Source organism: Chrysochloris asiatica, unplaced genomic scaffold (genome assembly GCF_000296735.1).
Source record: "Chrysochloris asiatica unplaced genomic scaffold, ChrAsi1.0 scaffold00160, whole genome shotgun sequence".
NCBI classification, from domain to species: domain Eukaryota; kingdom Metazoa; phylum Chordata; class Mammalia; order Afrosoricida; family Chrysochloridae; genus Chrysochloris; species Chrysochloris asiatica.
In genome coordinates this window covers 4,623,059-4,639,279 of record NW_006408678.1, presented here as the reverse complement: position 1 = coordinate 4,639,279, position 16,221 = coordinate 4,623,059, and the positions used below count along the sequence as shown (strand labels likewise).

Sequence of the window (16,221 nt, the reverse complement as noted above, 5' to 3'; positions counted from 1 at the left end):
GAAGAGCAAAGATGTCAGCTTGAGGACTAAGGTGCACCTGACCCAAGCCATGGTATTTTCAATAACCTCATATGCATGCGAAATCTGGACAGTGAGTAAGGAAAACCGTAGAAGGATTGATGCTTTTGACTTATGGTGTTGGAGGAGAATATTGAAAGTGCCATGGGCCGCCAAAAGAACCAACAGAACTGTGTTGGAAGAAGTGCAGCCAGAGTGCTCCTTGGTGGCCAGGAAGGCCACACTTCGTCTTTCATACTTCGGACATATTGTCAGGAGGGACTAGTCCCTGGAGAAGGATATCATGTTTGGTAAGGTGGAGGGTCAGAGAAAAAGAGGAAGAAGCCCAGCGAGATGGATTGGCAAAGTGGCAGCATCAATGGGCTCAAGCGTGGCAACAACTGTGAAGTTGGCACAGGATCAGGCAGTGTTTCATTCTGTTGTGCACAGGGTCGCTATGGGTCGGTACTGACTCGATGGCACCTAACAACAACAACAACAAGAGACTTATATTGTGCTCCTTTAAATGTTCTTTGAATTTTGGGAACCAGGTCTTAAGAGGCAAGTCCAGAGCTAGAGGGTGAATGGGATAAGGTTTCACAATGAAATTCTCATCAGACAGCCCAGCTACCTTGGAAAAATGAGCAGTGCATTGTTGTGATGGAAAAACATCTCTTGGTGCAGCTTTCCTGGCCTTTTACTCACCAGTTTTCTTAAAATGTCTTCATAAGTCCGTGTGATTGTCCTTTGTCCTTCAAGAAATTCTGTCACGATTACTCCTTTAGTATCCCTAAAGCCAATCACCATAGCCTTCTGAACTGAACTCGTCCAGCAGATCCCTCCAAAGCTACTGATGTGGTGGGACTTTTTTTAAAGGCACCTTAATAGCCTGGGGGGTGGCTCTGTGGGTTAATGTGCTGTACTGCAATGCTGGTGTGATGGCAAGGTCAGCGGTTCAAGCTCACTGGCCGCTCATCAGAAACCCTATACAGGGTTGCTATGTGTCGGAAATTGACTTGAGGTCACTTAACAACAATAACAACAGTGACACCAAAGAGTCCTGCTGTGGCAATGTAGGATAAACACTGAACTGCTAACTACAAGGTTGGCAGTTCAAACTCACCAGCCACTCTTCAGAAACTTGGTGGTGATGGTGGTGGTTATGTGGCTTCGAGTCAGTTTTGATATCTAGTGACCGTGTATAGGGGTTCCTAAGCTGTAAATCTTTATGGGAGCAGAAAGCCTTATCTTTTTCTGGCGGAGTGACTGACAGACTCTATTTGCTGACCTTGTGGTTAGCAGCCTAACATATCACAGACTACACCTGAAAACTATTCAGTGGGGACTCTATCTTCCCCCACACCCTCTTACACTAAACTCCCTCTTGAACCCTTGTAAGCCAGCCACTTCATGACTTTATCGCCTCCTCATTTTAGGCAGTCAATGTCTAAGTTGCCCGTCCCTATCTATGCTGTATACAGAGGGGTTAGCATTGATACTTGATGTGAGGACTCCTCCCTCTCTGTTGGTATTTTGAACTACTACATCCATGAGTATACGTCAAGTTAATCAAATTGTAGCATTTTTACCCATGTTTCCTTTATCAAAAAAGTTTTAAAAAAAAATCTTTCTGTAGTTGAGAGTTCTGATTATCAAGCCTAGGCCAGGTCAAATGGGTACTGTCTTCAAGTTCTTGTGCATCTCCCCTCACTTCATATCAGCTGGATGCTTCACTCTCAGTTATAGTCCTCTGTGGCTATGTCCCTGTCCATAGGCTCAGGAGTTCCCAGGTCTCACCACACTTTGGACTAGCCAGCCCTTCCTCTTCTCACTCTCATCTCCAGGTCAATGGGAGTCTATGGAATGTGGTTGAACTCACCCCATTTCTTCATTGCTGCCTTTCCCCCTCTTTCACTTACCAGTACACCAATGCGGTCGCCAGCAAGCTTACATGCCTGCTCATGTGTTCCCTTTGAGTTTCAGTCTCAGAGGGGAGTTAGTACTGAAGGAACTTGATTGCTTTCATTGATAGTTTCCTGGTGAACCAACTTGCTTATTCTTGTAGTAGCTAGTAAAACTGCCATTTTTGTTTTGGGTTTTTCCTGCTGATCTTTCTTTGAAGATGTGTCTTCTGTTGCTCTATCTGTTTCAGGAGGGTCTGCTTGTCCTTTCTAGTTGAAATGTTCCACTTCAAAATGTTCTGGGTAGGGGCTCAGGCTTCCACCTAAGGTCTTATATACTGCAAAGGCTCCGCAGGAGGCCTGTTTCACTGGACAAGTTGTAGAATCCCTTTTAGGTATTCCAATCAGTTATAGGCTGAAGACAGGCTTACAAGCTTTTTGTAATCATGTTTCCTGACATTCTTTTTTATCCAACTCAAGTGTCCATTTTATAATAATAGGCAAGGGAAACCGATATTCATAAGACAGTTAGGCATCTTAGTATTATTTCTCCTCTTTAATCTCTACCTTGATCCCTGTATCACAGAGCCCTCTTGTTCCAAGGTTGAACATGCATCACTGTTTACCACTATACCATTTAGCTCATGCAAACCTGTCTTACTGTTCCCCTATCTATCTTGTTCTTCCACCTCCTCATCCTTCTTGTATTGCTCTCCCCAACACCCGGACTATGAAGGTGCTCTTCAGGGGAGGTGACAAGGAGGCCGCCTGCCTCATGGCCAGGTTGCAGTGACAGTGCACTGCAGTCCCATTCCTATAGGAGGGGGAAAGCCAGCACTTGGGGCCCAGGCACTGAGCACCTTGCCTAGGGGGTGATAGAGCAGGGCAGTGGGGTTAGCAGCCCAAGGCCCCAGGCACTGTGCGACTGGATGAAGGACAGCACATCCTTCTTGGACAGCTTGTCCAGGTCCTGGAGCTTCTGGGAGTCATGCAGATGTGTGCCATCACCCCATTCCCAGAAGAGCCGGCTATAGTAGCAGATGTGAAATGGGTTGATGGGGTCTGTAGGCAGGACATCAGTAGAGGCTTTGGTTTGCTTGTCATAGAAGACCTTGCTCTTAAAACTTTTGATGAATGCCATCAACCATGGCTCATTCTCAGTCCTGACCATGTAGAGACCAGTGGGGACAAAGTGCTGGTCATCCTTCCCTGTGTAACTGAGCTTGAGTGTGCTACTGGAGCCCTTGATGGTCTTCATCTCTAACCTGATAAAAATCTTATCCGTCTCCTCCAGCCTGTACACCTCCTTCACCCTGATGGGATTCATGTCAGGAAGACCGGGCTCAGAAACAGCTTTCATGAATTTCTCAGCCAGCTGAATTTACTTGTTAAAGTACTTCTCCCTCATGTTGTTGCCATTCAGCACAAGGACATCAAGGATGTGGATGGCACTGATCTTCCATTGAGCTTTCCCTTCTCCTTTCAGCTCATGGACAATCTCTACAGAAAGCAGAGTGTCTTGGGGCAGCTCTGTCTTCATATCCAGCTTGACCCAGTTGTCAGATTGGCGGCCATCCCATGTGTAAATCTGGGACTTCCCCAGGCCAATGAGGAACTTGTGTTCGCTGCCAGACACCATAGAGTGGTAGTCAATCATTGGGCAGATCTTCTCCAGGGTTTTGAAGGTGAGTAGTGTGGGCTTGTAGCTGAAGAAGTCCATTTCAGTGCTCTGGATTCGTTCAAAGAACTTAGATCTCAGATCAGAGAAAGAAGAAGCAACTCAAGCTTGGTCTGGGATCCCCCAGAATTGAAGATACCCTTTTCAGATCTCTGCTTGTTGAGGCTCACTCAGGGTTGTGTCGTGAACAAAGGCATGGATTTTGGCCAGAGCTTTGATCTGCCCACTGCAGTGATTCTCATTGGACCGTAGCATGTATTCAGTAAATGCATGATCTCCCTTGATCACACTCTCAGGGACATCAAAGTTGACATCGGAATCTGTGTTCCACATCTGGTTGAGTTTAATATTCACTGGGAAGAGGTACTCTGGCACCTTCAGGCCCTTGTGCACCACATACCTCCCTGAGTTGGCTGGACGGCTGATAATCACCTTACAGAGACATATTCGTTCAAAGCAGCAGTAGAGCAGGTAGATGAGCCCCTCACTGAATGTCTTACAGATGCAGCGGCCTCCTGTCTGGAAAACAGACAGCGCCATGAGGAACTGACCCAGAAGCAGCTGCTTGCTGGGGGTCTCCTGCAGACTCTCCTGCCCTTTCACTGAGAAACTCCCATCAGCCATCAGAAAACGGATGCCCTGACGATCTGTGTTATCCAGGATCAAATTCCGAAAAGCAGTGATATTGTCTGAGTTGGTGACATCTTCATCTCCATCGACCCCATCCACACCATAATAAGGTTCGAACAGCTCACTGGAAGTGGAGTAGAAGTCTTCTAGCTTGAAGTCATCAGGGCCCTTTAGAATCATTCCGAAGCCACTGGCGTGCCACTTCTTCCTCCGCAGTACATACGCTGAGAAGCCACCAGGGCCTACACAGACATCAGCAAAGTACAGGTGCTCAGGCTGCTGGTCCTCCACCACAGGTTCCCATAGGAGTCCCGTGGCTTTGTAAACATGCGATCAAACACAAAGTTCATAGGAAGAAGGCTCGTTGGATCATCTCCTAGGGATTGGCCTGGGTTTGGGCTCACCGGATCTATTCCATGTCCAGGATACGAAACATACTGTTACACTGCAACACACTGTGAAGCAGCTCTTCCTCACAAAACTCAGCTTCATCTTCAACCATCATCTTTCTCTTTCCCACAACCATCCAATTGCTCATTTCTTGAGTATCAGGAATTTCAGTGGCATATTCTGGGAACCATGACACCTGCTCAGAGGCGCTGGGCTCTGGTTCATCTTGCCAGTCCACGTTCATCTCTTGGTCAAAGTCTTGCAGTCAAAGTCAGACCTAAGCCTCTCTGGCCTTTCTGATTAGAGGCCTCAACAATGTCCTTACCCAATGTATTTACCCAATCCTTGGCCTTTCTTGAAGCCCATCTTGGCCATAAACTTCTTGGAGACACTATTATATATGGAGTAATGAGAGGAAGTACCCTCACAAGGGAGTCTGCTTTGAACGCTCCATGGAAAGAGTCAGAGCTGCATGGCTTCTCCTCAGTTTCGCTGTCAGAACCACTTAGGCTTGTGGTACATGCTTTTGCTGCATGATTGATGGAGGAGGGAGGTTCATCATCAGATGTAGAGCTGAGGTTAAGAGCAAGCTCTGCAACCTTTTTCTTCTGCTTCTTGATGGGAGCAGTGCATTCTGGGTCAGTTCTCTTCATTGTTACTGTGAGCTGAGAGGAGATAGCTAGTTGACAGGGAGAAGTTGGGTGGGGGGAGGCGGGGATCAGGCTATTGCCGCTGCCACCAGCCCTGGCTCTACAGCTGTCAAAGCCACCACCTCTTCCTTAGGTTTCATTACCACTGAAGATAGTGTGGGTCCGTGGGCCACGCCATCACGTTCTGGTCCACTCCATTATCATTTAATAGCACTTTTCCATGAAGTGTTTGAAACCCTCTCATACATAGTCTTATCTATTACATATTGCTTTTATAAGTCAAGTTTGTCAGAAAGATGGTGTAAAATTAACCAGATTCCCTAATTACCCTAATTGGTCTAGTTAGAGTGTGCTGAGTTGGTTCCAACTCCTCAGAATGCTGTGTACAACAGAATGAAACACTGTTTGGTCATGCTCCATCTTTACAATCTTCCCGATGTTTCAGCCCATTGTGGCAGCCTCTGTGTCAATCCATCTTGTTAGAGGCGTTCTGTTTTTCACTGACCCTTTATTTCACCAAATATGATGTCCTTCTCTAGGAAATGGTCCCTCCAGAAAACATGTCCAAAGAACATGAGATGTGTCAAGGACCTGTGTCGGGGGTCCAGCCTCGACAAGGAAGTGTAGGTGTCACGAAGAAGGGAGATCTGGCAGCGAAAAGGACAGAGAAAGAGAGAGACAAAATATATACAAAAAAGACAGACACACAGATATGATGCAAGCTGGCAGGTAGGAAGATCTGCAAACACATTGCCTAGCATTGCACACAGAACTCACTCTACCTCAGTCTTTTATTCTCTTTTTTAGGGATGGATTTGTTACAAAGGAAGGATGTAATTCACAAAGGGAGGATGTGATTCTTTAGATAAAATAGGATACAGAACTGTTTTGAATGATTAGTCATTCAAAACAGGACATAATGATTCACAGGAACAACTTTTAAGATATTTTCATAGTTTTTCTTAACAATCTAACATTCTTATTTCTACAGAAAAAAGGTTCAATCAAGCTGTTATATATTAACTTTTGGGCTTAAATGATCTAGAGCAGCGACGTGCAGTTTCTTAATGATACTTAACATAAAGCAAGGTTCCTGAAGGGAGCCACGCTGTCTCTGTACACTTTGCAAACTTTTGTTTGTGAGCAAGATCTCAGACACCGGGCTTCATTTATCTATATCTAAAAATGCTACATTGTTCTCAATTATCACATTTCTATATACTTTTAGGAGAAAGGAGAGCATCTGGGTTAAACTGATTATATTCAGAGTCGGTTTAATGGGGCTGCCACTATTATCCTCTAGTCCAACATTCCCAGAATTTACCATTCCACTTTATTTACAAACCTTGGATTTTTCTCTAAAAACCTTTTCTCATATTCCCAATATACCTGTTCCTGGCCTTTCTGAATTATACGAGGAGACTTTTACTGCTTCGGCTCTAAAAAGGGGTTTCATGGATATCAAACATAACTGAATAATCAAATAAGGAGCAGGTCTGACATTCATCCCAGGTGGCTATCGCTTGTTCCTCAGAAAGATTTGTTCCCAGGACTCCACGCACTGCCAACACAGTGTAGGCATTAAGAGAGGCATTGTAAAAGAAACCATTTTCTCAGAAGCTACAATTACTGGAGTTAGAAGCATAGATTGAACAATATTAGGACCAAAGAAAATTATACAGAGGTAGCCAACCAGTGAGTTCGCAAAAACCAATGAACCTGGGGTGTCAGGAGGTCACTTCCTGATGGCCCTCAGGGTCCATGGCTCATAATCCTGAGAAGGGTCCCGGGGTTGGATTTTCATCCATGTTGTCACAGGGCCACAGCATCTCAGTACTTGCGTATGTCCCCAACAGAGATGAAGTCTCACCATTCTCCCTTCTAAGGAGCAATCTAGCTGTACTCCCAAGACAGATTTCTTCATTCTTCTGGTAGTTCATGGTGTAGTCACTATTTTTGCCAGCACTATGTAGTGTAGTGGTTACGAATTGGGCTGTGAACCGCAAGGGCAGCAGTTTGAAACTACCATCTGTTCCTTGGAAGAAAGATGAGGCTTTCTGCTCCCATAAAGATTTACAGCCTTGAAAACCCCATACAGGGTCGCTATGAGTTGGTACATAACCACCAGCCATAATTCAAATGCACCAATTCTTCTTCAGTCTTCCTTATTTACTGTTTGGCTTTCACATATATAGATTTACGTGTTTTGTCCTGGCATAGTTATTAAAATCTCTCTTTTTCTCTGTTAGGAATCTCAGTTTGGATGATAAGTTATATGGTCACTGAGTTGTTGTGGGAATATATATGTGAAATTTTAGTAGGCAGCAAAGTATGCAAAAGAAAATATGTTAATTTGTCTCTAATCACTACTTATAAGCATTGGTTGATTACCAGTCAGCTATTCAATTTATCAGGTCTTATGTTATAGGCTCAGAATTCAAGGATCATTGGCTCCTACATATGAGATACTCAACACACTGCATAAATCACTATATATCCAAGTGCCATAACAAAAATATGAGCAAAATACATGGAAAGATATGGAAATGTCTTTGCTAAAATGGTCAATCAACTATATGGAGGAATTGGGGAAGGTGTCACTAAGAAGTTGGCATGTGAACTAGCTGTAAGTGTTTGCAGGAGAAGAACAGCATTAGGATAGACCAGGAATGAGGGTGGCAGAAGACCATTCCAGTTGAGGGAACAGTCTTTGCCAAGGAAAGAAATCAGGTGATCAGAAAAGGAACAAATTAAGAGTAGTTGTTCTCAGATGTCAGGAGATGAACAATAGTTGTAGAATCCAGATGGTGAAAGCCCCTTTGTATTTGGGTTTTATGGAGGGTTACGACTCAGGGATGATGTACTGAGCCAGGCTTTTTGTTGGATAACGCTAGAGCAGAGGGGAAAGTGGACTGGGAAACTTGAGAGGCTGACAGCAAGGAGAGAAGTTCAGAGCTTGTTACAGTGACCCAAGGAAGATGATAGGGCCTGAGAAAAGGCTGTGAGGTGAGTCTGGAGAGAAGACAAGTTAAGACATATTTTACAATGGAATCAGTACAAGTACTGTAACATTTCAGAATATGTCTCTTTGTACAAAGCTATTGTAAGTAGGGTACAAAGATTGTTATTTTCCCATGGATTGATAAATCCTTCTGTAGTATCAAATTTTGCAGAGTTCATCATTTTTGCCAGCTATAAAATGTACTGAAGATAAACTTAACTTTCAGTTTGATCCTGTTCAAAATTGAATAATAAAAAAAATTCAACTCAATAAAGATTTTTTTAAGAATCCAGACTTTTGGGTTTTTCAGTTCTGCCTCTGATTAGTTTTGTGACCTTGGTCACTTCATATAGCTGGTCTGAAGCTTAAATTCCTTAATTGTATGAGGAGGGATTATTAGATGAGCTCTAAGTTTCCTTTTAGTTCTTTGATCCTAGTGTAAATTTTTAGGATATTTCTCTAATTTAGTTTATTGATGTGAATCTTATCAGCAGGGAGTAGACATATTTTGGTTTCTGAAAATATGGCTCTGTCCTTAGGTGTACTGAGTACTATTCCTAGACCCATCTTGCCTTGCATAATGCATAATAAGCACACTCCTATTATAAATTGGACATTTCCAATTTCTAGTAGTTGAGCATAAAAAAAAAAGTCTTTTAGCTAATGAAAAGGGTTTAAGTTTAAGTTCTATTTGGTGTGTTCTCTACTTGGAGATACTTAAAAGTAGAATCATTGTTGAGTCTTTCTAGACCTTTGGTTTCAAGAACTTGTGTAGCTAGATGAGGGTTTATTTATTTTTTGAGGTACAACATGTTTATAGAAAGCTGAGGACAGGTTTATTAATGTAGCAAACCTTAAGTTTCTGCCAGGTATGAAGTGCTATGGAGAGGAAGAAGAATGAACGTGGCTGTACCCTATGGTAACAATTCAGAATACTTATCTTCAGATATGTGCTACTCTTAAATTCTGTCTAGCAGGTAGATGTTTGTATCACACAGGCCTTGAGTCTAAAATAATTGATTGACCTCTCATTGTCAAACGTATATGAAAAGTTTTAGACACTTTCATTAACCACTTTAGAGCATAGCATATATTTATACAAGTGATACAGAAAGGGCCTACTCAACCAAAAGGGTTTGATTGGTTATAAATAGACACTGTCTAACTTTTCTTAGCAACACCAAGATGAAAGCTTTCATGAAGTTATGTAATTGTGGCAACATATTATCAACTGTTGCACTAGTAGTCAAGACATTAGAAGATCACATCAACAGTTAGTATACTACTTAGCAAACAGGCATGCTGTCATAAACAAGTTATCAAACTGCAGACTAAACTGAGGCTCTACAAAGGAATGACGCTTTACAGCATATTGTATGAGAATCACATTTGTTTTGTACATCATACTCAACTCTGGATGAGTGCCATCTGTAGATTTTCTGTGTTGAATTTAACATAAAGGCGACACGATTAGATTTCTAAATATAGGACATTTATAGTATTCAAAGTGCTTGCTAAAATATTCCTGTCCTATAATGTCACTCACTTGAAAGATAGCTACGTTTTCTGGTGATGAAAAGATGTTCTTTCCTGTTTTGTCTTTCTGCATTTTTTTAAAGTTAACACATCAAATGACAGAAAGTAAAATACTGAGAATAAATAATTGTAAGTGTTATGAATAAACTTTCAGGTTTAAAGAGCATAAGAAATCTAGTGAGCCAGGAAACTTTTTTTTAGGAGGAATATTTTTACAAACTTGGTATTATATTGTCTTCAGTTGTTCAGTTGATTATGAAAGCTTTTGAAAAGTTTGATGCAGAGATAAATCTGTTGAAATTGTCATAAAACTTCTGATCTCAGATATACGTCACCAGATTTCTGAGTAGCAGCAATCCTTCAAATAATTTGCAAGATGTATAATCTGAAGGAAGGTATTAAAAAGTCTAAGTCACCCATAAGATGGGTACTTCCATTGATTCTAACTCTGCCCTACTCCCTAGGGTCTCTCTGTATGTTAAGGCATTACGTTTACAGAAACCTTTGTTAAAATGTAGTACATTGTCTGGCAGCGGAAATACATTAATAATATTAGCTAGCATTCAAGTTCTTAATTTGTGCCTGGCACAAAAAAATGGCTGAGATAAACATTCTACATTGGTTCTCTTAATCATATTCATAGTAACTATGAAGTTGGTACTATCGTATTTGTTTCCTTCTAATATACACAGAAATAACCAGCCCCTGGAGAGGGATATCATGCTTGGTGAAGTAAAGGGTCAGCGAAAAAGAGGAAGACCCCCAGCGAGATGAATGCACACAATGGCATCAACAGTGGGATCAACCATGACAATAATGATAAAGATGGTTCAAGGCCAGGCAGTGTTTTGTTCTGTTGTGTACAGGATCCCTGAGTAGGAACCGACTCAACAGCATCTAATAACAACAACAAAGATGCACATTCTGTTTTTCACTTTAACAGTCTGAAATTGGCATGTGCCCTACAAGCAGTAGTGCTTTAAAGCATAATTTAGAGCATCTTCTTTCTTATTATTAGGTGCTGTTGAGTCACCTCTGACTCATAGTAATCCCAGGCACAACAGAATGCCCAGTCCTGCGACATCCTCACAATTGTTGTTATGTTTGAGCCCATTGTCACTGCCATTGTTTCAGTCCATCTCATTGGAAGTCTTCCTCATTTTAGCTGGCCCTCCACTTTACCAAACATGAGGTCCTTTTCTAGTCCCTCTTAATCACATGTCCATAGTATGATGAGACAAAGTCTCAGCATCCTCGCTTCCAAGGAGCACTCTGGCTGTACTTCTTCCAAGAAAAGTTTTTTTGTTTTTCTGGAAATCCATGGTACTGCTATAATACTCTTTTGCCAATATCATAATTCAAATGCATCATCTATGATCTTAATTTTTCATTGTCCAGTTTCACATGCATATGTTGTTGTTAGATGCCATTGAGTCAGTACCAACAAATTGCGACCTTATGCACAGCAGAACGAAACACAGCCCGATCCTGGGCCAACCTCACTACTGTTGCCATGCTTGAGTCCATCGATGCTGCCACTTGGCCAATCCATCTTGTTGGGGGTCTTCCTCTTTTTCTCTGACCCTCCATCTTACCAAACATGATATCATTCTCCAGCAACTGGTCCCTCCTGACAATATGTCCAAAGTATGAAAGATGAAGTTTGGCCATCCTGTAGCACTCTGGCTACACTTCTTCCAACACAGATCTGTTGGTTCTATGGGCAACCCATGGCACTTTCAATATTGTCCTCCAACACCATAACTCAAAAGCATCAATTCTTCTATGGTCTTCCTTATTCGCTGTCCAGCTTTCGCATCCATATGAGGTTATTGAAAATACCATGGCTTGGGTATTTTCAATACACCTTAGTCCTCAAGCTGACATCTTTGTTCTTCAACACTTTAAAAAGGTCTTGTGCAGCAGATTGGCCTAGTGCAATACGCCATTTGATTTCTTGACTGCTGCTTCCATGAGTGTTGATAGTTGATCCAAGAAGAATAAAGTCCTTGACAACTTCAATTTTTTCTCCATTGATAAGAATATTGTTTATTGGTCCACTGGTGAGGAGTTTTGTTTTCTTCACATTGAGATTTAATCCATACCAAAGGCTGTGCTCTTTGATTTTCATCAATAAATGTTTTAAGTCCTCTTCACTTTCAGCAAGCAAGGTCGTATCATCTGCATATGGCAGGTTGTTAATGAGTCTTCCTCCAATCCTGATGCCACATTTTTCTTCATAGAACCCAGCTTCTCGTATTATTTGCTCAGCATACAGGTTGAATAAGTAGGGTGAAAGAATACAACCCTGTCACACACCTTTCCTAATTTTAAACCAGTCAGTGTTCCAAGGTTCTGTTCAAACAACTGCTTCTTGGTCCAGGTACAGATTCCTCATGAGCACAATTAAGTGTTCCAGAACACTCATACTTTGCAATGTTGTCATGATCCACACAATTGGAAGCATTTGTGTAGTCAATAAAGCACAGGTAAACATCTTTCTGATATTCTCTGTTTTCAGCCAAGATCCATTGAACATCAACAATCATATCCCTCGTTCCATGGCCTCTTCTGAATCCAGATTGAACCTCTGGAAGTTCTCTGTCAATGTATGATTGTAGCTGTTTCTGTAATACCTTTAGCAAAATTTTACTCGCATGGGATATCAAAGAGATTGTCCGATGATTTTCGCATTACATTGAGTCACCTCTGCATCATTTCTATCACCAAGGCCATATTTTCCAAATACTGATCCTTCCTCTTTGCTCCCAACCTTTGCATTCCAATCACCAGTAATGATCAATACATCTTGATTGCATGTTCAATCAATTTCAATCAGATTGAAGAAGTTGATAGAATTATTCTATTTCATCCTCACTGGCTTTAGTGGTTGGTACGTAAATTTGAATAATAGTGGTATTAACTGGTCTTCCCTGTTGATGCATGGATATTCTCCTAACACAGACAGCATGACTGATCTGGATATGTTCTTTTTGACAATGAATGCAACACCATTCCTTTTCAATTTGTCATTCCTGGCATAGTAAACCATGTGGTTGTCAGATTCAAAATGGCAATACCAGTCCATTTCAGCTCACTAATGCCTAAGATATCGATGTTTATGCATTCTATTTCATTTTTGACAACTTCCAATTTTCCCAGATTCATTCTTCGTACATTCCGTGTCCCGATTTTCAATGGATCTTTACAGGTGTTTTTCATTTTGAGTTGTGCCCTGTCATCAAATGAAGGTCCCGTGGGCTTTTCTCCCATGGGCTTTACTCCATTACATCATGGTCAACTCTACTTTGAGGAGGCAGCTCTTCCCCAGTTGCATTTTGAGAGCCTTCCAACCTGAGGGGCTCATTTCCTGGAATTATATCTGACAGTGTTTCTCTGCTATTCATAAGGTTTTCAGTGACTAAATATTCGGAAGTAGTTCGTCACTCCTTCTTCCTAGTCGGTCTTCATCTGGATGCTCATCTGAAACCTGTCCACCATGGGTGACCCTGTTCATATTTAAAATACCAGTGGCATAACTTTCAGAATCACAGCAACTCACACGCCACCACAGTGTGACAAACTGACAGATGAGTGGTGGCACATGCATACGAGGCAACTAAAAATACTATAAGGTGGTTCAGGCACACCTTAGTCCTCAAAGTGACATCTTTTGCTCTTTAGCACTTTTAAAACGTCTTTTTAAGCAGATTTGTTCAATATCTTTTGATTTCTTAACTGCTGCTTCTATGAGCATTGATTGTAGACTCAAGTAAAATGAAATCTTTGACTACTTCAATCTTTTCTCTGTTTATCATATTTTTTATTAGTTCCATTGTGAGGATTTTTGTTTTCTTTACATTGATTTATAATCCATACTGAAGACTATATTTTTTGTTTTTCATAAGCAAGTGCCTCAAGTCTTCTTCACTTTCAGCAAGGAAAATTATGTCATCTGTATATTGCAGGCTGTTAATGAACTGTCTTCCAATCCTGATGCCATTTTTTTAAATCATATAGTCCAGCTTCTTAGATTATTTTTTCAGAATACAGAGTGAATAAGTATGTTAAAGAGATACAACTCTGATGCATACCTTTCTTGATTTTTAACCACTCAATAGCCCCTTGTTCTGTTCAAATGACTGACTCTTGGTCTGCGTACAGGTTCCACATAACTACAATGAAGTGTTCTGGAATTCCTATCTTAATTGTTATTCATAGTTTATCATGATCCACACACTTGAATATCTTTGCATATTAAATAAAACACATGTAGACAAATTTATGGTATTCAATCCTTTCAGCCAAGATCCATTTGAGATTAACCATGATATCCATGGTCCCATATCTTCTTCTGAATCCTGACTGAATTTCTGGCAGCTCCCTGTTGATGTACTTCTGTAACTGCTTTTGAATTAGCTTCAGCAAAACTTTACTTGCATGTGATATTAATAATATTGTTCAGAAATTTCCACATTCTGTAACAGGATGTGAAATAATAATGAAATTGACAATAGAAGACTTGTTAATTAGATGAAATATAAGACGCCTTCAAAAAGTTCATGTCAAGTGCATATTATGAAACAACTACGCTTGCATTTCAAAAATTTTGCACCCAAATAAACTTGTTATGACATGTCTGAACAGAATCTAGTTTGAGGCACTAAGACAGACATCAGTTTGAAGAGTCCCTATGAAAGCAACATGAATTATGCTACAATTGGAGCAAGAGCAAGCATCAAATTTATGGTGAAGCTTGGGTGGAAGAATGTTGAAATCACTGATGTTTTATGAAAAGTTCATGGGGACAATGCCTCAAAGAAATCAGCAGTTTACAAATGGATCAGTCTTTTTCTTCAAACATTCAAGAAAATGTTGAAAACGAAGTCCATAGCTGTAGATCATCCACAATTTGTGAGGAAACGATCTTCTTCATACATGAATTGAAGAGGACTGACGATTAAAAGCAGAAGCAATAACCAACATCACAGACATCTCAGTTGGCTCAACTTACACAAATCTCACTGAAAAATTAAAGTTGAGTAAACTTTCTGCTCACTGGGTACTAAAACTGTTGCATCCAGATCAGCTGCAGACAAGAACAGAGCTTTTAATGGAAATTTTAAACAAGTGAAATCAAGACCCTAATGAATTGTAAAAGGAGATGAAAAAATTTTAAAGACAAAGCACAATCAAAACAATGGCTACCAAGAGGTGGAGGTGGTCTAGTCAAAGCTAAAAAGAGCAAAGGTTAAGAGCAAAGGTCATGTCAACAGTTTGGATTCCCCAGGCATTTTGCTTGCTGACTTTCTCATGTAACAAATAATGGTAACATTTGCTTATTGTGAGAATGTTTTAAGGGAGTGAGCCAAAGCTTTAGCAGAAAAATTTCTGAAAAAACTTCACCAAAGAGTCCTCCTCCACCACAACGCTTCTCTTGCTCCTTCCTCTCATCAAACAAAGACAATTCTGCAGGAATTTTGATGGGAAATCATTAGGAATCAACAGCCCTGATTTGGCTCCTTCTGTCTTCTTTTTGTTTCGTAATCTTAAGCAACAACAACAACAACAAAAAAACTTAGAGTGCATCCATGTTTCTTCAGTTAATAATGAAAAAGATTTCATTGACATGTTTAAATTCCCAGGACCCTCAGTTCTTTTGTTGTTGTTATGTGCCGTGGAGTTGGTTTCCGAGGCTGTAAATCTTTACCAGAGCTGAAAGCCTCATCTTTCTCCTACGGAACAGCTGGTAGTTTCGAACTGCTGACCTTGCGGTTTGCAGTCTGATTCGTAACCACTATGCTACCAGAGCTTAGGGATGAACTAAATGACTGGTATCATCACTTACAAATATACCTGGAACTTGATGGAAGTCATAATGAAATATAGTGCACAGTTTTTATTTTTATCTCTTAACTCCATTTTTTCCCATGAACTTTTAGAAGTTCCCTTGTATGATATTAACCACCATAACTTTTCCCGAATATCAACTAAAATGAAACTGAGACATTAAATTTTTAAAAAATTTGCTCAAGATCCCAGAACCAGTATTTGAGCCAGGATTACACACAATGGTCTAACTCAGTCCAAGGTCAGCTCTTATAACCAGCATACCAGCATACTCCTGGAATTTACCAGCACTTCTCAATGCTTTACCATCTGATTTGATTGTCCATCTTCAGAGAGCAACACACTTAGCAAAATCCATAGTGTACTGTTGAGCGAAGGGTCACAACAGAGTCCCTTGTACTCAGGGTAATCATGAGCAACATGGATCCTGAAAAGACAGAAAAGCTTCAGGAATGTGAGAAACCCCTGAAGATGGACACTACCCATTTCTTTATTTTGTCTAGGGCCAGATTGTCATATGGAAAGACTTCTAAATGGAATTCAGAAAGAAAATCCTCATATAGCCAGGAGAGTTCTCTTCATTTCCAT

General features: G+C 40.9%; 1 pseudogene; it reads right to left on the bottom strand.

The window, feature by feature from the left end:
• Nucleotides 1–2,763: 2,763 nt before the first annotated feature.
• Nucleotides 2,764–16,221, bottom strand: part of LOC102834230 — a 45,980-nt pseudogene continuing 32,522 nt past the window's right edge.